Genomic DNA, 25,853 nt, shown 5'->3' with positions numbered 1-25,853 from the left:
CGAGGCTTTCAGTGTTACAATGGGAGAACACACACAGAGCCAGCTAAATGGTTCAATCCACTCAACACTACTCGCAGCCAAGTGTCTGTCTGTGTGTTAATTCGAGCAGGAAGGAGGAGGCTGGGCGGCTGTTTAAACTGACACGTTAACCCACTGGGCGCTTCATGTGTCCCACGTAGTAATTTGCTGGTGATGTTCAAGGTATTTACGTTGAACCCACAGCACGTTCATCAACAGAAGACAAGACAATTAAAGAAAGTTCAGGAGACTGCGTGTTTTATTTTCTGAATCCAGTTTCCAAGCAACACAACAGAGACTCAGCCAAGGACAATAGATTCTGACTGTCGATATTCTCAGCAGTCTGGGGCTGATTGAAATCTTTTTAGGGGCGGGGAACTTCAATCTAGATAAAAGTCAATGGGTTCAACAACAAAAAGCAAATCCCTTCAGGATAGCATTCATAGGTGAGCCAGGAATGAGCAAAGAATGCAAAATCAAATGCTTGTTCCTTTGCCAGTCAGCAAGTCGTCATTTGCATTGAGCAATCAGACAGTGATTTTTAATGCAGCCTTTTGTGTTACTGACCCAGACTCCAGTGACCGAAGCAAGCTCCGGGAAGTCTGGGATTGTAGTTAATCAAACCATTCCTCCTTATACAAATGTTCTCCCCTTTTGCATCCCTCTTTCCCCCTGGTGGCAAACAATTCCTTAAACATGGCTGAGAACAGGCAGGATTCTCTGGCTGTGCCCGCCCAGCGATCGGAGAATCCCTCCCGAGGGCTACAGACTTTCCCATTGTCCGCACCTCGCCCGTGGCAATCTTGCGACGGGTGGGGCGAGGAATCCAGCCCAACGGATACCATCTCGCCCATCCTCCCACCCCCTCAGGGCAAACTTATAAATTTAGATTACCCAATTATTTTTTCCAATTAAGGGGCAATTTAGCGTGGCCAATCCACCTACTCTGCACATTTTTGGGTTGTGGGGGCGAAACCCACGCAGACACGGGGAGAATGTGCAAACTCCACACGGACAGTGACCCAGAGCCGGGATCAAACCTGGGACCTCAGCGCCGTGAGGCGGTTGTGCTAACCACTAGGCCACCGTGCTGCCCTTCCCTCAGGGCAAACTTAATCTTCTCCAAGCTCAGAACTTCCTGAACATGTCCAGCTTCTTCCCTGCTGTTACCAGACTCCTGGACGGCCCTCTTATGGACTGACCTGATTAATACTACACTCCTGTATGCTTCACCCGATGCCAGTGTCTGTGTATTTACATTCTGTACCTTGTGTTGCCCTATTATGTATTTTCTATATATTTTCTTTTCTTTTCATGTACTAAATGATCTGTTTGTGCTGCTTGCAGAAAAATACTTTTCACTGTACGTCGGTACATGTGACAATAAACAAATTCAGTCCATGCTACCACCCCTGGGGCTTCTGCCGGTCGCCAACTCAACAGTATCCCCGTCGGGTAATCGTAGAGGCAAAGGCCACCCTTTGTCTTCTTCAAAGCAAAAAGCAATCACACAACGGAGAATCAGGAGGAGTTGTGAAATTATTTTAAAACAATGTTTGGAGTAGAAATATTTGAAAAAAGGGCGGCAATGCGACGCAGTGGTTAGCACTGCTGCCTCATGACGCTGAGGACCCAGGATTGATCCCGGCCCCGGATCACTGCCCTTGTGGATTTTGCACATTCTCCCCGTGTCTGTGTGGGTCTCACCCCACAACCCAAAAAGATGTGCAGGGTAGTTGGATTGGCCACGCTAAATTGCCCCTTAATTAGAAAAAAGGAATTGGGTACTCTAAATTTGTATTTTAAAAAATAAATATTTTAAAAGCTGGTTTGGAGAGATTGCACCTTAGATTTAACACCCTAGCCATAATAATAATTACGTTACTCCCAGAGTTATTAAAACATAACCTGCACACAATTAAAAACAAGTTTAATAAACAATAATTAAATTGAATGTTCTTCCTACCGTAGCAGTACTGTAATAGAAATGAAATGAATGAATATCGTTTATTGTCACAAATAGGCTTCAAATGAAGTTACTGTGAAAAGCCCCTAGTCGCCACATTCCGCCACCTGTTCAGGGAGGCTGGTATGGGAATTGTACACATGCTGCTGACCAAGGCATGGTCTGCTTTAAAAGCCAGTGATTTAGCCCTGTGCTAAACCAGCCCCAGTTTAGGGTGGCCATGTTTAGTAATTCAGGGGTAGTCGTTCTGTAGAAATATCGCACGGACTTTTAACTCTGTTTCTCCCTCTATAGACCTGAGTTTTTCCAGCATTTTCTCTTTCTTACTTTAATCCAGAAGTCTGGATAAGCAATCTGGAAATAAGGTTTCAAATCCCATCACAGCAGCTGTGAAATTTAAATTCAGTCAATTAAATAAATTGGAATCAAAAGTGCAACAGAGTAATGGTGACTACAGGATTCTTATTAAAAACCTATTTGGTTCACTCGAAGCACGGTGGCACAATGGTTAGCACCGCTGCCTCACAGCTCCAGGGACCCGGTTTCAATTGAGGCCTTGGATGACTGTGTGGAGCTTACACATTCTCCCCGTGTCTGCGTGGGTTCCCTCCAGGTCCTCCAATGTCCTCCCACAGTCAAGATGTGCACTTTAGGTGGATTGGCCATGATAAATTGCTCCTTAATGTCCAAAAGGTTAGGTGGGGTTACTGGGACAGGGTGGGGCCCTAACCCTAGGTTGGGTGCTCTTTCAGAGGGTCAGTGCAGACTCGATGGGCTGAATGGCCTCCTTCTGCACTGTAGGGATTCTATGACTAATATTCTTCTGGGAAGAAAATCCCATCATCCTTACCCTCTCTGGCCTAAGCAACTCTGGTGCACCTGCAATGTGGCCAACTCTGAACTGCCCTCTGAAATGTCGCTCAATTGTACAAAGCTGCTACAAAATAATTACTTATTTATTTTTTTTAATTTAGAGTACCCAGTTCTTTTTTTTCCAATTAAGGGGAAAGTCAACGTCTCCAATCCACCCACCCTGCACATCTTTCTGGACTGTGGGGGTGAGACCCATGCAGACACAGTGAGAATGTTCAAACTCCACATGGACAGTGACCCAGGGCCAGGATCGAACCCGGGTTCTCAGCGCCGTGAGGCAGCAGTGCTAACCACTGCCTGACCGTGTTGCCCTTACAAAATAGTTATAAGAATAAAACATGATGGGCCAACTAACATTACCAGGTACCAGATTTGGATAAAGGCAAATTACTGCGGATGCTGGAATCTGAAATCCAAAGAGAAAATGCTGGAAAATCTCAGCAGGTCTGGCAGCGTCTGTCGGGAGAGATGCAAAAATGCACCTTGCTCAGTGAACACTGCAATCCTCCTCATTTGTGCCAAAGTTGGGAGAACTATCCCTAAGAGTAAAGGTAGAGGAGTCTAGAATGAGAGGACAAAAGTTTAAGGTGAGAGGAGAGAGATACAAAAGAGAGCAGAGGGGAGATTTCTTCACACAGAGTGTGGTGAGCATCTGGAACAGGCTGCCAGAGGCAGTGGTACAGGCGGGTACAATTTTGTCCTTTAAAAAGCAGTTAGACAGTTACATGAGCAGTGTGGATATAGAGGGATATGGGCCAAATGCAGGCAAGTGGGGCTAGCTTAGTGATAGAAACTGGGCAGCATGGACAAGCTGGGCCGAAGGGCCTGTTTCCATGCTGGCCAGCTAATGCCCTAGATTCCTCCATCAGCATTCCTGGAAATGTCCAGTGTATCCTCGAGAGGTAGTGATAAAGTGGTATACAGTCAGGAAGTCTCAACTGTGCCTCCAGATAACATGAGGTTTCATGGCATCAGTCAAACACTGTTTCGTTACCTGTGTGGTAGGTAACATGTGCTACTCAATCCTTGGCTAATGAAGAGGGCTACTGAATCTCGATGAAGAAGACTCAAACTCATCCAGTAGTAACAAAAGGTTTATTGAGTAACTATAACTATATGAGTTCTTTACTTTGACTTTGATACTAGTGATAAGGTTAACAAGATCTAACTACAGTAACTATACGTAACTCCACTAGCCATCTGAACTACTCTGTTTTTGCCCTGGTCACAGTGCACCCCCGAGAGGAGAAGGCTGAGAGGTGACTTAATAGAGACATATAAGATAGTCAGAGGGTTAGATAGGGTGGACAGTGAGAGTCTTTTTCCTCGGATGGTGATGACCAACACGAGTGGACATAGCTTTAAATTGAGGGGTGGTAGATATAGGACAGATGTCAGAGGCAGTTTCTTTACTCAGAGAGTAGTCGGGGTGTGGAACGCCCTGCCTGCAACAGTAGTAGACTCGCCAACTTTAAGGGCATTTAAGTGGTCACTGGATAGACATATGGATGAAAATGGAATAGTGTAGGTCAGATAGGCTTCAGATGGTTTCACTGGTCGGCGCAACATCGAGGGCCGAAGGGCCCGTACTGCGCTGTAGTGTTCTATGTTCTAAAACATGACTACATGCATCACAAAAAGTTGGTTTGCAGGTGCAGTAGGTAATTAAGGCGGCTGTGGGCTAAACAGCTGGCTTGTAATGCAGAACAAGGCCAGCAGCGTGGGTTCAATTCCCGTACCGGCCTCCCCGAATAGGCGCCGGAATGTGGTGACTAGGGGCTTTTCACAGTAATATCATTGAAGCCTACTTGTGACAATAAGCGATTATTATTATTATATCTTGGCCTCCTCTTGAGGTCCACACCAGTACAGAAAACATACATCATCCAACTCGATTAATTCCATCAAGGAATAGCTGAGCACAACGGATACAGCAAAGGCTACATGACCCAACAACATCCCAGCACTAGCGCTGAAGACTTGTGCTCCAGAACACGCCATGCATCTAAGCAAGGTGCTCCATATCAAAATTCAGCTACAGCATTGGGATCTATCCACCAATGTGGAAAACTGCCCAAGGGTGTCCTTTTCACAAGAAGCAGGACAAATCCAATCTGGCCAATTACCATTTTATCAATCTATTCTGAATCATCAGCTAAGTGATGGAAGGCATTATTGACAATGCTGTCAAACAGCAGCGAGTCAGCAATGATTAGTTTGGGTTATGTCAGGTTCACTTCACTCCAGGGCTTATAAACAAAAGAGTGGAGTTCCACAGGTGAGGTGAGAGTGACTGCCCTTGATAAATTGTAGCATCAAGCATATCTAGCAAAATTGAAGTCTGTGGGAATCAGGGCTGAAAAACCTTTAATGGCTGTAATCATTCCGAGCACAAAGGTTGTGGCTGTTGGAGATGAATCATCTCAGTCCCAGAAGGAGTTCCTCTGGACAGTCCAAACATCTTCAGCTGCTTTGTGAATGTCCTTCTCGCCATCAAATGATCTGAAATGGAGATGTTCATTGATGATTGCACAGTCTCGGTCCATTTGCAATTCTTCAGATAATGAAGTCATTATGTGCCTGCATATAGTAAAACCTGGACAACAATCAGACGTTGGCTGATAAGTGACAAATAACTTCAAGCCACACAGGTGTCAGACGATGACCATCTCCAACAAGAGAACATTTAACCTTCACCCCTTGATATTCACTGGCATTAGCATTGGAGAATCCCCAATCGTCACTGATCAGAGACCCATCTGGAACAATCACAAACAATTAGGCTACAAGAGCAGGTAACGGACGTGGAATCCTACAGCGAGTAACTCATGTCCTGACTCCCCAAAGCCTGCCCATGAGCTACAAGGCACAAGTCAGGAGTGTGATGGAATACTCCCCAGTTACTCAGATGAGTGTTGTTCCAACAACACTCAAGAAGCTTGACACCAACCAGGACAAAGCAACCCACCTGGTTTCTCCCCATCCACGTCCTTAAAATTTCTCTCCCTCCACTACTGCCACACTGTGACCACAGTGTCTCCAAGATTCAGGGCATCAAGTCACAAAGGCAATTGCCAGCACCTCCCATGCCTGCAAACTCTACCATTTAGAATGACAAGGGCATCAGGTGCATGGGAACACCACTACCTCCAAGTTACACAACACCCCAACACCACTGTCACTGGTTTAAAATCCTGGAACTCCCTGCCTAACAGCACAGTAGAATGACCTGCACCACAGAATGCAGGAAGGTAGCTTACTGCCACCTTGGAGAGCAATTAACAATGGGCAGTAACTGCTGGCCTTGGAAACAATAACATTTACAAAGAACATATTATGCGTTACCTACAGCATGAGACTATGAGACTTTATCATACTTCTCAGAAAGGTGCTACGAGTTTAGTGAAATATAATTTTCAACATATATGACTTGAACAAAGACAATCCATCCTTTTCAGTGCTTAAACGATTGCTATAAATCTACAAGTAAAACCAAGTAACACTTCTAAGTTTCATTTCACGCTCGGTGAGCAAACATTAACTAACTACTGGCATTGTTAATCTCTATCTTTTTTGTCTGAAATCGGAGGCAATATTATGCTTTTGACCTTGAATTTTCGGATGAATGGTTTGGCTACTTTTACAAATGGCAAGAGATTCCAGTTCAGTCCGGTCAGTATTGACTAGCTTTGCTTCCAAAGGCATTTCTATTCCTTTCTGAAGTGATGACATGGTTGTTCGACATACAGAAGCTATATTTTTAAATAAACTGCTTCATGAATTGTGCTGATAACGGCAAATTCCTCTGCCTAAGACTTTCCAAGCAAGCCTATTAATCTATTTCCACTACTGAAGTAATTGTTAAACAATTGCAATCGTTCCATTGATTGAAAGGCCATTTCCGTTTAGTAAAATGATAAAATCGAATGGTACCGCATAGTTATTAAACCTCTTTGGGAAGGCGTTTTGTGAGATTAAGACATGTCAGCCAAAATTCAATGCTTGTCGTCTTCCCCCAAAACAATTCTTTGCATTTAATACGACAGCATCATGTAGATAACTTATCCGTGGTGAATTACAAAAAGGTGTATGAATAAATGGGTGCCAAGGTGATGGGGAAATTGGGACAGGGTGAACTGAACATGGTTAAATATGTGCATTTATGAGCAGGCACGGTAGCACAGTGGTTCGCACTGTTGCTTCACAGCTCCAGGGTCCCAGGTTCGGTTCCCGGCTCGGGTCACTGTCTGTGCGGAGTCTGCACGTTCTCCCTGTGTCTGCGTAGGTTTCCTCCAGGTGCTCTGGTTTCCTCCCACAAGTCCTGAAAGACATGCTGTGAGGTGAATTGGACATTCTGAATTCTCCCTCCGTGTACCCGAACAGGCGCGGGAATGTGACGACTAGGGGATTTTCACAGTAACTTCATTGCAGTGTTAATGTAAGCCAACAATAAAGATTATTATTATTCGCAGCAGGATAGGGCAGTCAAAGGAACAGAGTTCAGGGAGAAGTTTTGTAGCGTTGGAGTTGGTTACAGCGGTAAGGAGAAGAATGTTCCTGAAGTGATTTAAACACAATGAATGAGAATTTTACATTGTGAGGCATTGGGGGTACCACAAACCAATGCAAATCAGAGAGGACAGACGTAATGGGAGAGCAGGGCCTTCTGCAGAGTTAGATACGAGAAGTAGAATTCTGGATGAGCTGATGTTTATGGAAAGAAGATGCTGTTATTTCTGTCCTATAAATCCAAGTCTCTCTTGCTGTCTCTTCGTCTATCAATGTCATTGCAATCAAGTTGAATTACTACAGTAACCCAGGTTCTCTACCATGTAGTGTTTTCCTCCCCTCTCGCTGCAGCAACGTACCTTATATACCCCCCCAAAAACCAGTCAAAATCAGAATCAAACCACACAAAGAATTGGGGGAACAAATTTCCATCCAATCATCTCACGAACAACACTACTGATGCACCAATACACTCCTCACTGGATCATTTTAATTTTCATTTATATTTATGTTCTGCAGTCATCTTTTTAAAAATCAGTACTAGATACAAAGCAATGGTTTTCATTTTCAAAACAAATATTTTATCTATATTTGCAATAAGCAAACCTATTAATTTTGCAAAATATAAAGATAAACTGTCCTGTAATAAAACTCTTGGATTATATTAAATTTCACAGTAAATGGATATGAAATTTGTTACAAGATCGAAAGCAGAGAGTACAGGTCAGTGCTTGTTTATAAGACTGGAAGAAAGTTTGCAGTGGTATTCCCCTGGGTTCAGTGTTAGGCTACAGGGCCTTTTGACATATAGGCTTTAATTCCAGAGAATAACATAGAACATCCAGCACAGAAACAGACTATTCAGCCAAGCCATTCCAAGCTGGCTATTATAAAATCATAGAATTTACAGTGCAGATGGAGGGCATTCAGCCCATCGAGTCTGCACCGGCCCTTGGAAAGAGCACCCTACCTAAACCCACACCTCCACCCTTTCCCCATAACCTAGTAACCCCACCCAACACTAAGCACAATTTTGGACACTAAGGGCAATTTAGCATGGCCGATCCACCTAACCTGCATATCTTTGGACTGTGGGAGGAAACCGGAGCACCCGGAGGAAACCCACGCACACACGGGGAGAGCGTGCAGACTCCGCACAGACAGTGACCCAAGCTGGGAATCGAACCTGGGACCCTGGAGCTGTGAAGGAACTGTGCTAACTACTGTGCTACCGTGCTGCCCACTTAATAAGGGCATTTAGCTTCACTCAAGTCCCTTCCCATCGTTTCCCGAATAACTATCAGCATAAACTGTTCCTGTCTCCCCCCACCATGCTTATTCAACCCCCCCACCACCCCGACACAACCCCACCTCCCACTAAGTGCATCCATATTGTTCACCTCAACCACTCTCTGTGGTAGTAAGTTCCACATTCTCACCAGTCTCCAGGTTATAAAGTTACTTCTGAATTCTCTATTTAATTTCTTGAAGGCTCGCTTCTATTGATAGGACAGGGTTCTCCGTTACGAGTCCGCCCCACTACCGCTGACAGCGAGGACGGAGAATTTGGCGCTCAGCCAAATCTCCCATTCACTGCAGCGAGATCAGAGAATCCCGCTGCCTTGAATGGATGGAGAATCCTGCCAGGGTGAACGGACGGTTAACGCCGGTCCTAGTTTTGTCACTCCCCACAAGTGGAAACATTCTTTGTCAAAAATCCTCGTAACCGCTACTAGATGGTCACTCAGTTTTCTTTATTCAATAGAAGAGGACCCTGCCTGTTCACACTTTCCTGATAGATATCACCTCACAGTTCTGCTATCCTCCTTGAAAGATTTCCTGCACCCTTTCCAGTTCCTGCATATATTTTTTTCTAACATAGTGGCTAGAATTCTCTGCAATTCTCCGGGTGTGGCTTAAACAAGATTCAATGTGATTTTGCGTAAGAAAAAGTGTCATTAAAACACTTGGCGATGAGAAAACTTGCATGCAGGTACAGCAGGTAATAAAGAAAACAAATGGAATGTTGGCATTTATAACTAAAGGATTGGAGAATGAAGGGAAGGAAGTGTGTTGCAACTATATGGGCATTGGTGAGACCACACCTGGAGTATTGTGCACAGTTTAGTTCCCCTTATTTGAGGAAAGATGTGGTGGCATTGGAGGCAGTTCAGAGAAGGTTCACTAGATTGATTGCAGAGATGAAGGGTTTGTTGTATGAACAGAGATTGAGTAGTTTAGACCTATACTCTCTTGAATTTAGAAGAATGAGGGAAGATCAAATTGAGGTATATAAGCTGATAAAAGGTATGGATAAAGTAGACGTGGAACGGATGCTTCCTCTTGTGGGGCATTCTAGAACAAGACATAGTCTCAGGATAAGAGGTAGCAAATTTAAAACAGAGTTGAGGAGAAACTCCTTCTCCCAAAGGGTGAATCTGTGAAATTCGCTACTACAGAGTGTGGTGGATGCTGGGAGAGTGAGTAAATTTAAGGCAGAGTTATTGGGTTGAAGGGTTATGGACAATGGGCAGGATGGTGGAGAGGAGACCAGGATGCGATCGGCCATGATCATATTGAATGATGGAGCAGGCTCGAGAGGCTAAATAGCCTGCTCCTGCTCCTAGTTCTGATGCGCTAAGAATGAACTACTCTGTCTGATTTCACCATCCAGCTCTTGGTCTGTAGCCTGTAGCTAATAGACCCTCAAGCACAAATCTGGTGATCTTGATTAATAAGGGCATTTCTTGATTAATATGGAGATCAGGGATCATGGGGAGAAGGCAGGAGAATGGGGATGAGGAACATATCATGATCTTATGGCAGAGTAGTCTCGAAGGGCCAAATGGCCTAATTCTGCTCCTATGTCGTCTGGTCTGATGGGGGCAAAGTAGCTTTCTAACAAAGGTCCACGTACTAACTACTTGACGTTATGAGCCATCCTTAGTTTTGCTGAACCTCCCAAAGGCTAAAAGGATACACTGAGGGAAATATAAAGAGCTTGATAAAGAATTTAACTGTGCATTGGGTCACGCTTTGCAGAAGAGGCAAAGGCACCTCCTCTTTTTAAAGATGCCAATGTACCTTTAGTTTCAGATTGTCATCATTTGCAGCTTTCTCATTTCGTCTCGGCCAGGTCATGGAAAGCTTTGCGGTGTGTTTCTAAATCAAGCCGAACCTGGATAGAAGATGCTAAAATTCATTTCTCACACTCACGGTTTGCAACCAGCAGTGAGAAGAATTTATACGACTCAATTTCTGCTGAGTTCAAGCTCAGGCCTGCGAGGCTAAAGGATTGTATCCCATCCCACAGTGTCACTCAGCAACTTTCCTCTGTCGCTTACTCGTCATCTCAGTTTCCCTTTTCAGCTCCCGTCTTTCCCAGTCTCGTAAATTTGCCATTCGGTTGTGAATTGGATATCAGGTGGTGAATGGAAACAAAAGGAGAGCAGTAAAACCAATGGCAAAGGAAGGAGCAAAAACGAAACGCTAATCGTGCTGCAATTATAAAATACACCTTAAAATGCTTTCAGTAATTATGAACAAGCAAGTAAATTAATGTTGCACCATGTCATTTCTGCCAAATAATAATTACGAATAATGAACAGTGACCTAGAGTTCTAAGAGATGGACTGGAAGAAAAGAAAATTGATCCTCTTAATTAGAATGCTAATGTCTGTCAAGTGGCACAAATTATTGATGAGGTTGTTTCAGGTGTCAAGCAGGAAGGACTTTAAGGGGATTTTGGACATGAGAAAAATCCACCCAACATTTTACGATACCACTCTACAAATTCCAACAGGCACCAAGTTAATAAATGGAATCAGTTGTGTTCAGTCAAATTTACCATCACCGATTATTTGGAACAAACCTACTTTCCAATTCGAGGCATTTTAAAAAACAATCATATATATGAATACCCTAAAGTGATGCTGAATCATGTCGTCAATAAACCACCACCAGTTTCATCAACTGCACCAAATGACCTGGAAAAACATGTACAACGTGTATTTTAGCGACTGAACATTCCCATGCCAAATAATTGTTAAAAATGTTATATTTTCTAAATGTATTACTGGACATACCGTACGGAAGGAGGCCATTCGGCCCATCGAGTCTGCACTGACCCACTTAAACCCTCACTTCCACCCTATCCTCATAACCCAATAACCCCTCCTAACCTTTTTGGTCACTCAGGGCAATTTAGCATGGCTAATCCACCGTAACCTGCACGCCTTTGGATTGTGGGAGGAAACCAGAGCACCCGGAGGAAGCCCACACAGACACGGGGAGAATGTGCAGACTCCGCACAGACAGTGACCCAGCAGGGAATCGAACCTGGGACCTTGGCGCTGTGAAGCCACAGTGCTATCCGCTTGTGCTACCGTGCTTCCCTAATAATTTCAATGTATTGGAAGGGCAGAAATTGCACGCTTTAAAAAATAAATCAGCCACCAGTGATTTGTCTTTAAAACAGGAATGGATGGAAAAAGCGCATCTATGAAATTCCCAAGATCGTCGCTGCTCAGAGTAAAAATAGAATAGAGAAGGATGTCTTTGTGCTTAGAAACATACGCTTACGATTGTAATTATGTGATGGAAAATCAATACTGTTCAATGCATATTGTGAACGTAAAGTACATTTCAAAGTCGGCACAATCAGTCAACAGTCCATCAACAGACTTAAATCAAAGTTCTTTTGGCACTAGCAGGGATTTGAATAAGGTGATCTAAAACTAAATTCAAGTTTGGACAGTTTGAACTAGCCAACTTGAATTAAGAGCAGATTGCATGAGAGCATTGAACATCATTCTGAAACTTAGATTCAAAGTGTCAGAACAGGAAAAACAAATGCGTCGAAAGCTGGTTTGGGTGTACCTGTAATAAGTAGTTCGATCGGTGCTTTCCAACACAGGTTTCCAAAAGTTTCTGTCAAGATGAGCAGAGAACTCAGATTATCAGGTGCGGGGTTGGGCGCAGGAAAGAAAGGAAAGCAGAAAAAGGTTTTCCCCACCAAAATTGTACTTTTTAGCCTCACGAGTTGAAATTGGATAAAGAATTTAATAGAAAGTGTGCCTTTAGTAAATGAAAGGCATCCATGCACCATATGGGTTTTAACAGAAAATAATGTTCCACAATTGAACAGAACTGAAAAGTTATTGGCAGTCAAGTTAACAAAAAGAACTGAATATCACACTATAGTTGCTGGCTTTACCTGCAAGACATTTTGTTACACATTAACTAAATGGTTTTGTTGATTCTTTTTAAGTAAGCACAAAAAAAGCAATAAACAACTAAGGGGTAAAATGAAGAACATTGAGCAAAGAAAACTTCAGCCCACCAACCCTGATTGCACACGTCCTGATGTCATGAGTTTAGCTATTTGCCATTTCCGCTTGTTCCCAAATGAAACTGTCCAGTGACACTGCACTCTCGTGTTACACAGCAATGAAACATGCAGTTCTGTAATTAAAATGTTGCTGGGGGCAGTCAGAGCCCCAGGTGACATCATCAGCAGTACCTACAAGTTACAAAATAAAACTGCAATATAACCACGGAGAAGATATTATTCTGTATACAGTAAGAGAATCTCCCACGAGATCCCTGGAGCACGCACACATTTAATTAAACATCCAGGGCAAACTTTTAAAAAATTGAACTATACTGAATGAATGAGAAATATTTCAAAAGGGATAGATCATTGTTAATAGAATAGATGTCATGCTTTGAATTTGGAATGCCGATACAGACATCATCATGCGCAAAGTAAAAACAAATCTCCAAAGCAAAAGAATATGCAAATAAATATTTTCTGACAAGTGAGACACACAGGGCGAAATTCTCCGCCCCCCACGACGGGTGGGAGAATAGCGGGAGGGCCTTCCCGACATTTTTGCCGTCCTCCCGCTATTCTCCCCCCCCCACCCCCCGCCGAAGTCCCGACCCGAATCGCTGCCGCCGTTTTTTTACGGCCGGCAGCGATTCTCAGCTGTTAGATGGGCCGAAGTCCCAGCCCTTTACGCCGTTTTTACGAACGGCAAACACACCTGGTCTTGCCGTTCGTAAAAACGGCGTGACTAACTCGCTATTAATAACCATGGCACCGATTGGCACGGCCGTACCACGGCCGTGTCAAGGGTGCCATGGGCCTGCGATCGGTGGGCACCGATCGCGGGCAGCGGGCCCGATGCCCACGCACTACTTGTCCTTCCGCCGCCCCACAGTATCCATTCGCGGGGTGGCTGAGGGGCAACCCGGCCCGCGCATGCGTGGGTTTCACGCAAAAACGCGATGACGTCACCCGCGCATGCGCGGGTTGGAGTCTTCCAAACTGCGCATGCGCGGCTGACGTCATATGACGCGTCAGCCGGCGCTAACTCCGGCAAGCGGGCTTAACGATTTTCGTTAAGCCCGTCTTGCCGGAGCCTACGGCGTCGGGCTGCTAGCCCCGACCGGGGACCAGAATCGGTCCCCGGTCGGGAAGGGGCGCGCTGCCGTAAAACCCGCCCGGGTTTGACGCCAGCTTTACGATTTCTCCCGTTTTGGGAGAATCTCGCCCACAATATTTAACAATTCCACTGAGCCTAGGCACGTTCAGGCACAAGTATTGCTCAGATAAAATCATTAAACAAAATGCAGCTGACAATCACTGTGTTAAGTTTCCTGTCTTATTAGCAAAGTCAGAGACTGTGAAGGGGTTCAAGAGAGGTGGTGGTGGGGTAGCGTTATGGACACGTGGTCAGCTCTCAACAGTGGCTAAGAAGGGAGTGGCTAAGAAGGGCAGGGCGGAATGGTTAGCACTGCTGCCTCATGGCACTGAGGACCTGGGTTCGAACCCAGCCCCAGGTCACTGTCCGTGCGGAGTTTGCACATTCACCCCGTGTCACGTGGGTCTCATCCCACAACCCAAACCTGTGTAGGCAAGGTGGATTAGCCACACTAAATTGCTCCATAATTGGAAAAAATAATTGGGTACTCTTAAAAAAAACCATTTTAAATTGGGGGAAAAAAAATAACTGGGTACATTAAAAAATGTTTTTTTAAAACAGTGGCTAAGAGGCTGACCAGATGTCGTAACTATTTTAAAATTTTTAACATAGTGCGGAAACATCGATTCATTCCAGGAGTGATAATATAAGAAATAGGACTTGGATATTTTAGAAACAAATTTTATTGAAACAGAAGAGAAAGAAAACAAGATTTACATTTTTACTTCAGCTCTAACACGAACAGATTACATACAGTTTCTTGACCTTAACAAACTAGTTCCCATTAAACAACACTGTCACAGAACATACACTTTCCCAGGCAGACAAAGGCAATACTTGTATTTACAAAGTAACTTTCCTTCTGGTAGGGACATTTGTTCTGAACCCTTTCCCAAAGCCTGCCTCAATGGCAATTTTCACAACCTTTCTGCTCGGTTTTTACAGCCCTCTACTGTAATTTTTCAAAACAGCATTTCTTCCTCCCTCTTTCTGTCTAAGCTTTGCCCACTCCCTTAAACAAAGGTTCTCCCCTGAGGTGGCCTTCCTGGCTGATTGCCCACTCCCGCTAATACAAAAAAAAACAGAGCTATATCATTCATTATTGGGCAAATAGTTCATTAGACTCTGTGATGGGATAATGGCTGGTCAAACAAGGTTGTCCCGACAGACAATGGATCTTGAGTGGATCATCTTGGCTGAACCGTGGCATCCTATGTATTCTCACTAACAGGTTTAAGTCTGAACGGGACAAGGTAACTGGTGTGTTAGGCAGGTTGGTTCGACGTTGACTGCAACTGGATTCAGTGAAGCTAGAAACAGACGTCTGACACAGGAGATGATCGAACACTGTCTTAGTTAACTAGTGGACTGCTGTACATGTTCAGCTGTGGGCTGACACTCTACTAATCTAACTGATGACCTCTTACTGGCTTGACCAGACTTACTAGCTACCGCATGGTGATAGTGCTCACTAGCTTGTGCACTCTGACTGTATCAGTAGCTGGGTCCTGAGAAAGGGAGAGTCTTAATGCGCTGTAGGCTTTATAGTGATGGTGTCCTATCTGGTGATTGGTTGTTCTGTGTTCTGTGTTCAATCACTGCCTGTCTGCATCTCATTATATACAGCTTCAGAGCTGGGACATTGGAACAGATAACAAGGCGGGGTGGAGAGAAGGGTGAAAGTGTGGATGGAGTTGCAAAAATATTCATGTAAAAGCATTCGGAGAGTATATGACAGGCACAGAGAGTTCAAAGGAAAAGATATAAGGAAGACAATTCGAAGAACAAGAGTGAGAGGACAACAACAATGGCATTCGACTATTACAGGGAAAGGTGGACAGTACAACGAGGCCAACTTGGAAGTGCAGAACAGGAGCATATTCTTTTTTTTTTAATAAACAATTTTACTGAGGTAGTTTTTGGCTTTATAAACAGTTACAGACATCATCAGAAAGGAATCAAAAAAGGCAAAAATGTGCAAACATCCACGTACTTTCAATACTTCCATCGTAACATATTGCACAAGCCCGCTCCCCTCCCACCGGTACTACCCGCCATATTTTCCCTCCTACTCTACTCTACCCCCCCCCCCCCCCCCCTCCCCTGCTGACGCTCACTCTCCCGCAAAGAAGTCAATAAATGGTTGCCACCTCCGGGTGAACCCCTGCACAGATCCCCTCAAGGCGAACTTAATTTTTTCCATCCCCAGGAAACTCGGCATGTCCACCACTCAGTCTTCGGGGGCTTTGAGTCCCTCCACGCCAATAATATTCGTCGCTGGGCTATCAGGGAAGCAAAGGCCAGCACATCGGCCTCTTTCTCCCCCTGGACGCCCGTGTCTTCCGAAACCCCAAAAATTGCCACCCCTGGACTCATCACCACCCTTGTTTTTAGCACCTGGGACATGACCCCCGCAAATCCCTCCCAGTACCCCCTCAGCTCAGGGCATGCCCAAAACATGTGAACATGGTTCGCTGGTCCTCCCGCGCACCTAGCGCATTTGTCCTCTATCCCGAAAAATTTGCTCATCCGAGCCACCGTCATATGGGCCCGGTGAACGACCTTAAATTGGATCAGCCCAAGCCTAGCACATGTCGCGGTCGAGTTTACCCTACTCAGGGCCTCTGCCCACAGCCCATCCTCCATTTCCCCGCCTAGCTCCTCCTCCCATTTAAGTTTCAGTTCCTCTGTCTGGGGCCCTTCCTCCCTCATGAGCACCTTATATATACCCGAGACTCTGCCCTCCCCTTCTTCCCTCCTAGAGACTATTCTGTCGAGGATCCCCATTGGCGGGAGGCGCGGGAAAGATGGGACCTGTCTACGAACAAAGTCCCGCAACTGTAAGTATCTAAAATCATTTCCCCTTACCAACCCAAATTTCTCCTCCAAGCTCCTCAAACTCGCGAAGCTCCCTTCCAGGAACATATCACCCACCCTTCCCGCCCCTGCTCGCCGCCATACTCGGAACCCCCCATCCATACTGCCGGGGGCAAACCGATGGTTGTCGCAGATTGGCACCCAGACAGACGCCCCCATCTCCCCCACATGCCTCCTCCACTGGCCCCATATCCGCAGGGTCGCCACCACTACCGGGCTGGTGGTGTACTTGGCCGGCGGCAGCGGTAGAGAAGCCGTGACCAGGGCTTCCAAACTGGAGCCCCTGCACGAAGCCGCCTCCACCCGCTCCCAAATAGACCCCGTACCCACCATCCACTTCCTTATCATAACGATGTTGGCCGCCCAGTAATAATTGACCAGACTCGGCAAAGCCAGCCCTCCCTCGCTGCGGTTCCTCTCCAACATCGCCTTCTTCACCCGCGGAGACTTTCCCGCCCAGACAAAGCTCATGATCAGCCCGTTAACTCTTTTGAAGAAGGACTGTGGGATAAAGATCGGGAGGCACTGAAAAATAAACAAAAATCGAGGGAGGATTGTCATCTTTACAGTCTGCACCCTCCCTGCCAGCGACAGTGGGAGTGCATCCCATCTCCGAAACTCTCCCTTCATTTGCTCCACCACCCTGGCCAAATTTAACTTATGCAGCCTGCCCCAGTCTCGTGCCACCTGGATTCCCAAATACCAGAAATTTTCCTCAACTAGCCTAAACGGTAGCCCGCTCAATCTGTTCTCCTGGCCCCTTGCCTGGACCACAAACATTTCACTCTTGACCGTATTTAATTTGTATCCTGAGAACTGGCCGAACTCCCTCAGCATTCCCAGTATAGTTAACAAGAGCATATTCTGATGGGAAAACACCAAAGGATGAGATTGGAAACAGTTGTTAGGATTCCCATATGAGAATCCCAACAATTCCCAATTTTTCAGACTGTGTGGGAAGACTACTAAACCCCAGGAGTGATAACACAGGCCAATAGATATCTTTTATGTCGAAACAATATTTAATTTAAACACAGAATCAATCACATCAGCAACACAGTAATAGCTTTCCAAATAGCAGTTAAAACAGTTCTCAAAATAAAAGGAGAAAAACCTTTAACTCCCTATCTACACCAGCCAACATGTATCCCAATTAAGCAATCCAATACAGTTCAAATGCCACTTATAAATAAAATTATCAGGGTATTTGCTTCTGTGTGCTGACCTTTGGAGAGACACCCTTTCAGAAACAACCTGAAAATTCTTCTGTCTTGTCAAACTAAAATTCTATGGCAAACTACAAAAACTACAGACAGACCTGGCTCTCCTCCCATTAATTACATCATCTGTATCCCAAGCATAAGGCATTCTCCAGTCTCCTCCCAATAAGATGCCTCATGACCTGCTTAGCTAGAACTAAACACAGTCCCTCTAACATATCTACACCCCAGGGAACAATATTCCACTAGCCATGTATCTATAAACATGCAAATGGTTAAAATCAATGATCAACTCACCTTTACGACCCCTTAGTCACAGCTTTAGCAGACATACAGTCTGCTGGTAATTGAACCCAGGGTTTTTTAATAACATTACAACAAAATATAAAATCTAATAGAAAACAATTTCCTTTATTCATCACAACAGGATTGGTACTGTACCAGTAAGACATGAAGATCAAAGCAGTAACATACAGAGGAGAGTGGAAAGGGGATGGGACAATGCATGAGGGAGAACAAATACAAATTGTTGACGAAAGCCAGGAAGGTGAAGCAAGGTCAGAAAGGTGAGTGTAGAAAATGAGATGGAAGCTGGAACACTGGGGTGATGATAACGGAACAGCCTTGGCTACAGGAGATCTGTAGAGCTGTAATTACAACATCAGAACACAAAGGCAAGTTAAAGACAGGTCCACGAGGGGCAGGAAAGCATAAGGTAATAGTTAAGGCAGAAAGAACAGAGATAGGAATAATGTGAGGCAGCTCGAGTGCATCAACCAGCAAAGAAAGAAAGAGGAAGAGAAATGAAGCAAAAATGTTACAAACAGAGCTCAGTAATGATACACAGAGACCCATGCAGACAACAGACGAAGTTGTAGAGCACATCCTGCAATCTCTCAAGACAATTACACAAAATCTTTCACAACCACTATTTTGCGACTCAGAAGTAGCTTATCATCTCCATTATATTTATGCTGGAAAGAACTATTAATTTCCCCTAATTTCTCTGTCTATCCTTTTAGTTTTTCTAATGTTTGTTTATTTTTCTTAAAAGTTATTATGGATTTGGCTTTCTCCTCCATGTCTAGCAGGGATTTCTACATTCTAACGACCTGCTGTATGAAGACATTTCTCGCAGTTTCTTCATTATCGACATTTCTGCTCTGCAGTTACTAATTCACCAACCAGCAGATACAGTTTCCTGCAATCTATTGTACAAAAATTCTTTGTCATTTTGAACAGCTGTCAGATTTTCCCGGAGCATTGTTGCAAACATCCTGGGTAAACAATGAGACACTTGCAAATTAGTCGGATTTGCTTTTTTAAATTTAGTGTACCCAATAAATTTTTTTCCAATTAAGGGACAATTTAGCAAGGACAAACCACCTACCCTGCACATCTTTGGGTTGTGGGGGCGAAACTCACGCAAACACGGGGAGAATGTGCAAACTCCACACGGACAGTGACCCAGAACCGGGATCGAACCTGGGACCTCGGCGCCATGAGGCAGCAGTGCTAACCACTGCGGCACTGTGCTTTCCCCTCGTCGGACTTTTAACGATTTCAACACTGAGTTAGAGGAAATCCAATTCTGACACAGTGCGTGATCTAAACGAATTAGAGTCCCGTGTTGGGCGTGTTGATCTGGGTGTTTCCCGGTGCGCGCAGCGCCGAGAAAGACCACGCCTTCGAACAGGACTCTGTTGCAATCTGGGGCCTCAGCAGGGAATGCTCCACTGAGGCCGTAATTAGTCCGGTTCCCTGCTCTGAGGAGCTCCACTCGCCAAAACTCCTCAGTGAAGGCCGATATATCGACCCCCCACCCCCACCCCGACGCGAACCCAGACCCCCCCCAAAACCCCAACTCACTGATAAGGGGGTCCTCGGGAACCCTCCCGCATCCCACCGCCCTGGGGCAGGGCACCCCCGGCCCGATCCCTGGAGCAGACATAATGCCAGCCTGGTACCTTGGCTCTGCCAGTACCACTTAGGCACTTTGGCAGTGCCTGGCTGGCATCTGTGTGGCAGTGCCAGACTGCAGTCCCAAGGTGCCTTTCTGGCAGTGCCAAGGTGCCTAGGTGGCACCAGCTGTACCATGGTTTCCTCCTGCCTGGAGGTTAATTACCCAGAAGCCACCGGTCCCTTGGGAGACCCCCCCCCCCCCTCCCCAATCCAAGTACCGTTCCGCCTGGTCCACGTTTGTGGGGCCCAGTACCGACCGGTGCTCGCCTAAGCTGTCAGAGGCAAAGGTGTTAGATCCCAATGCCAAGGATATCACCTCCGCTTACTCCCAACACTTAAAAAAAATGTATTTAAAGTACCCAATTCTTTTTTTTCCCCCAATTAAGGGGCAATTTAGTGTGTCCAATTCACCTACCCTGCACATCTTTGGGTTGTGGGGATGAGACCCACACAAACACGGGGAGAATTTGCAAATTCCACACGGACAGTGACCTGGGGCTGGGATTGAACCCAGGTCCTCGGCGCCGTGATGTGCAGTGTAGGTGGATTGGTCATGCTAAATTGCCCCTTAATTGGAAAAAAATGAATTGAGCACTCAAAATTTATTTTTTAAAATAAATAAATATATAATTTAATATGGATGCCTTTTATTTTAGGAGCAGCAGTTGTCCGGTGACCCAGCTAAAACCCACAGTTTAGGGGTACGATTGGATTTGTTTATTGTCACGTGTACAGAGGCACAGTGAAAAGCATTTTTTTGCATGCAGCTCAAATAGATCATTTAGTACATTAAAAGAAAATAATAAAGAAAATACGTAATATTAACCGAGGTACACAATGTAAATACAATAGATACCAGTATCGGGTGAAGCATACAGGAGCATACAGGAGAATGGCTCGGCGCAGCATCGAGGGCCGAAGGGCCTGTTCTGTGCTGTACTGTTCTATGTTCTATGAGTGTAGTATTAATCAGGTCAGTCCACAAGAGGGTAGTTTTGGAGTCTGGTAACAGCAGGGAACAAGCTGTTTTTGAGTCTGTTCGTGCGTGTTCTCAGACTTATGTATCTCCTGCCCGATGGAAGAAGTTGGAAGAGTGAGTAAGCCAGGTGGGAGGAGTCTTTGATTATGCTGCCCGCTTTCCCCAGGCAGCGGGAGGTGTAGACAGAGTCAATGGATGGGAGGCGGGTTTGTGTGATGGACTGGGCGGTGTTCACAACTCTCTGAAGTTTCTTGCGGTCTTGAGCCGAGCAGCTGCGGTGGCATTGTGGTATTGTCACAGGACTGGTAATTCAGAGACCCAGGGTAATGCCCAGGGTTCAAATCCAACCATGGCAGATGGTGAAATTTGAATTCAATGAAACTCAGGAATTAAAAGTCCAACGATGACCATGAAACTGTTGAAACATAGAAAATAGGAGCAGGAGGAGGCCATTTGGCCCTTCGAGCCTCCGTCGCCATTCATTAAGCTCATGGCTGATCATCCAACTCACTTTAGCATGACCCGCTTTGCCTTTGATCCACTTCATTCGAAGTGTTATATCTAACTACTTATTGAAAACATGCAATGGTTTGGCCTTTGGTAACAAATTTACAGGCCTACCACTCTCTTGCTGAAGAAATTTCTCCTTATCTCTGTTCTAAATGGTTTACCCCGTATCTCAGACTGTGACCCCTGGTTCTGGACACACCCACCATACATCCTTCCTGCATCTACCCTGTCTAGTCCTGTTCGAATTTTATAGGTTCATTCTTTTGAACTCCAGCAAATGAACTCTTAAACGATTCAATCTCTCTTCATATGTCAGTCCCACCATCCCAGGAATCAATCTGGTAAACCTTTGCTGCACTCCCTCTAGAGCAAGAACATCCTTCCTCAGATAAGATGACCAAAAATGTACACAATGTTCCAATGGGGCCTCACCAAGGCCCTGTGTAATTTCAGCAAGCCATCCCTGTTCCTGGACTTGAACCCTCTCGTTGTGAAGGCCAATATATAATTTGCCTTCTTTACCGCCTGCTATACCTGCAGGCTTTCCTTCAGTGACTGGTGTACAAAGTCACCAAGGTTTTGTTGGACATTCCCTTCTCCTAATTTATGGCCATTCAGGTGATAGTCTGCCTTCTCGTTTTTGCTAAGGAAGTGGATAACCTCACATTTATCCAAATTATAATGCACCTGCCATTCATTTGCCCACTCACTCAACTTGTCCAAATCAGACTGAAGAATCTCTGTATCCTCCTCACAGCTCAATCTCCCACATTGATTGCTGTAAAAACTCATCTGGTTCACTCAGGTCCTCTCAGTAAAGAAAATCTGCCACTCTTACCTTGTCTGGCCTCCACCTGACACAGTAATGTGGATGACTCTTAAAATGCCCTCAGTTCAAGGGTAATTAGGGATGGGCAATAAATGCTGGCCCAACCAATAGGACACACATCCCATGAAAGAATTAAAAGAACATCTCTCTCGTCTGTAAATGGTCCATCAACCACCGCTGTCTTTTGATCTTTAACCAACTTCCTATGCTTACTGTCAAATTACTTTCATTGCCACATCGCTTAATTTTAGCCATTATGGCAAAACCATGCACAGAACAGCCACTATGTTTATTTAATCAATTATTACTGTTATTACTTCAAAGGATTATATTAAACCTGTTTGACCTGACTTGCTGTTCACATATCTGTTCAGGTTGTCTTTAATTAAACTATTCCTTTCTCGGGGAGTATTAATTTTATCTTGTACTATAGCCTCAAAAAGTTTACTTAACGTAATCTTTAGAATGCCAGGTACATTTATCTGCTTTATCCTTTACTTCCCTTTCCAACAGAGATATTACCCTGGTAACTCTCCAGTCCTCTGGGTTTTAGGCCCGCATCTCTCACACTTCAATTATGGCACGTGGAACCTTTGGCCTCACAATAGGATGTAGGATTTAAAAACTTCTGCCAATTTACATTTCTTTTCACCACTCACCTGCAGCTGGCTCAGGATGCTTCCAGCAACGGAACTTTGTGACTGTGAAGGAACAGGGCTTTTAAAAAAAAAAGAATTCCTGCTCAAAAGAACAAAACATAATAATAATAATCATCTTTATTATTGTAGGTTTACATTAACAATGCAATGAAGTTCCTGTGAAAATCTCCCAGTCGCCACATTCCGGCGCCTGTTCGGGTACACAGAGGGAGAATTCAGAATGTCCTAATTACCTAATAGCACGTCTTTCGGGACTTGTGGGAGGAAACCGGAGCACCCGGAGGAGGCCCACGCAGACACGGGGAGAACGTGCAGACTCTGCACAGACAGCGACCCAAACCGGGAATTGAACCTGGGACCCTGGCGCTGAGAAGCAACAGTCCTAGTCACTGTGCTCCCGTGCTGCCCTCATGTTCCAATAGAATGATTATTACAAACAAGATGCCACCTTCTGACTAACCGGGGGCAAAACCAACTCAGAATCACGAGTATTTCACAAATAAATATAAATCGGAATTTTGCATTGCGAACCATTTCATAGCACGCGATGGAGTACAAATCTGGTGGCCAAAATAATGATTCCTGCAGGGCAGGATTTTCAATTAAGGAATATTCAAAGTGAAAAGGAGTAAAGAAACAAGACTGGAAATTTTTTTGTGGGAGCAAAAATATGAGACTTAAAGAAGCAACTTGGTCCTTTACCAGAAAGTTTTAAATTACGCCCACCCAACAGCTCAGCACAGCTCTAAGTTTAATAGTCAGTGGAAGTAAAGAGGATAAAGGCCTGAACAGAACAATTTAACATAAAATCTCATTATGCAGGTTTCCCCGTTTTGCCCTTCAATTGTTATTTTCCCCTCTCCCTGTGCGATAATGTTATATCTTAGCAATCACATTCACTGCACAATACAAATCACTTCTTACAACTGGTTAATTACAAGTTTCTATTTTGTTGCACTGTCATTTAAAACGCCATGATTACTGTACTCCAAGATAAATCACACGCTGGGTTTTCTATAGCCGACCAAGCCAGGAAGTGGATAGCAACATCACTGAGCCAGAGCCCGTCAATCTCTGCTGGATTGGATACTGGAATCAACTTGGGTTGTGGTGGCATTTAATTTGGCACGACGCCTGATAACTTTGGAACACAGCAGCCCTGGGGCCTGATGAAGCTCAACCTGCTGATGAGAAACTGCACCCTGGACTATAATCCGGGTAAAGTCACGTGGCCCTGTTAAATTAAATAAGCACAGATGTGTAAGGAAACATTTTGCCTGGCTCACACAGCTATTTGTATTTGCATCAACGGAATAGCATAAACAGAATCTCTCCGCCATCAATTCCCACAGATAATTCAGCAAAATTGCCATCAGACCTCGGTATCATAATGTTGTCAAGGGAGTGGATGAAATTCCAACCAATACAGTTAGGTATGCTGTACCTTTTGTGCTACAAGTAACTCAGGCATGGTACCAATGGAATTCTACATTTCCAGCACCCAGTGTCAGCTACAAACATTCTGAGGACAGGAAATAGCACAGCCGGATTCACTTCCCTCCGCACCTCAAACAAGCTCACGACCCCAGCAGTGACATTTGTTCCCAGTTTTGTTCCCAGTTCCCAGTTTTCCACATCAGCCATCTTGTGGCATTTGAATGCAATTCATCAATTTCTCCCAATTTAAAGATACATTTGTACTATAGACTGATGTCCAATAGCGACCACAATATTCTGCTCAAACTCATTTCATGTTTCCTTTCGACAGAGGACTTTCACATCAACAGTTTGAACTCTGTTCCTGGCAGTGAAGGATCAGCATCCATTCCACTGCCACATCCTGAAAATACTCAATTTCTCAAACTATTCCCATTCGCACGAATCACAAATACTTCACCCGAGTTCAAAATTATCCTTGTAAATATTTTTTCTATAATTTACTGCATGGAATCTCACGCTCCATCTACAAGAGGCCGCAAGCAGCCAGCTGCCAATGGTACAATGACATCAACTATGAAGCAAGATTTTACCTGTATTGACTTTACACTCCAGTCCTCCTCCTCCTCAATAATCTGGAAATGCCCCAGATAATCCATTCATGAAACCTCTCACTAGACCAATACTACAGCAGTTTAACAAACCTATCTTTATTTTGGAATTCCATATTGCTCACAAGATTAGTGTGGCAGGTCCATTTGAGACCTCACGGGTGGTCGTGTCTGTTATTTTGCGAGTTGTCCCAGGCCCAAGTAAGGATCCCATGCTTAGTTACAAATCATGGACAACGGTGGAACCTCAAGGGATCACGGCTACTTACAAGCGGAGAAATCTTCAGGAAAAAGACTTGCGTTTCCTTTAATTGCACACGAGGAAGGCTACCAGAAATGTCCTTGTCCCTAGTCATATTGATCCTCACTCACTGGAATTGAAAATTGGAAGTTCTTATGAGCAGCTGAAGGAGAAAGCGTAAGCCCACGAGGTGTGATAAAATTGGGACCTTTCCTTGGGAAGATCACTCCTACTTTAAAAAAAAATAAATTTACAGTACCCAATTCTTTTTTTCCCAAATATGGGGAAATTTAGCGTTGCCAATTCATCTACCCCGCACATCTTTTTGGGTTGTGGGGGTGAAACTCATGCAGACACAGAAGAATGTGCAAACTCCAAACAGACAGTGACTAGGGCTGGAATCGAACCAGGGTCCTCAGTGCCATGAGGCAGCAGAGCTAGCCACCGTGCTGCCCCGCATTAACTCCTACTTATGAAACTTTTGCTCTATTACACATTGTACTCAAGACACTCAAAGTTTAAAGAACCACAGAGGCTTGAATGAAATTGCAACATTATCTTTCAAACACCTTTTAAATGTTTACCTTTACGAGTTTAATAATTTTTTTTACCTTGGACGTCCAATCCATTTACACTTCTCTCCCCCGACCAGGACAGTCCAAGGGCTCATTGCA

General features: G+C 44.7%; 1 protein-coding gene across 1 annotated transcript in view; it reads right to left on the bottom strand.

The window, feature by feature from the left end:
• The window catches only part of grip1 (glutamate receptor interacting protein 1), a 480,409-nt gene that overhangs the window by 305,342 nt on the left and 149,214 nt on the right, over positions 1 to 25,853 (bottom strand). The window lies entirely within an intron of this gene.

Source organism: Scyliorhinus canicula, chromosome 20, assembly GCF_902713615.1.
Source record: "Scyliorhinus canicula chromosome 20, sScyCan1.1, whole genome shotgun sequence".
In the NCBI taxonomy this organism is placed as follows: domain Eukaryota; kingdom Metazoa; phylum Chordata; class Chondrichthyes; order Carcharhiniformes; family Scyliorhinidae; genus Scyliorhinus; species Scyliorhinus canicula.
The sequence above is the reverse complement of the archived record's forward strand: the minus strand, read 5'-3'. Positions and strand labels throughout refer to the sequence as shown.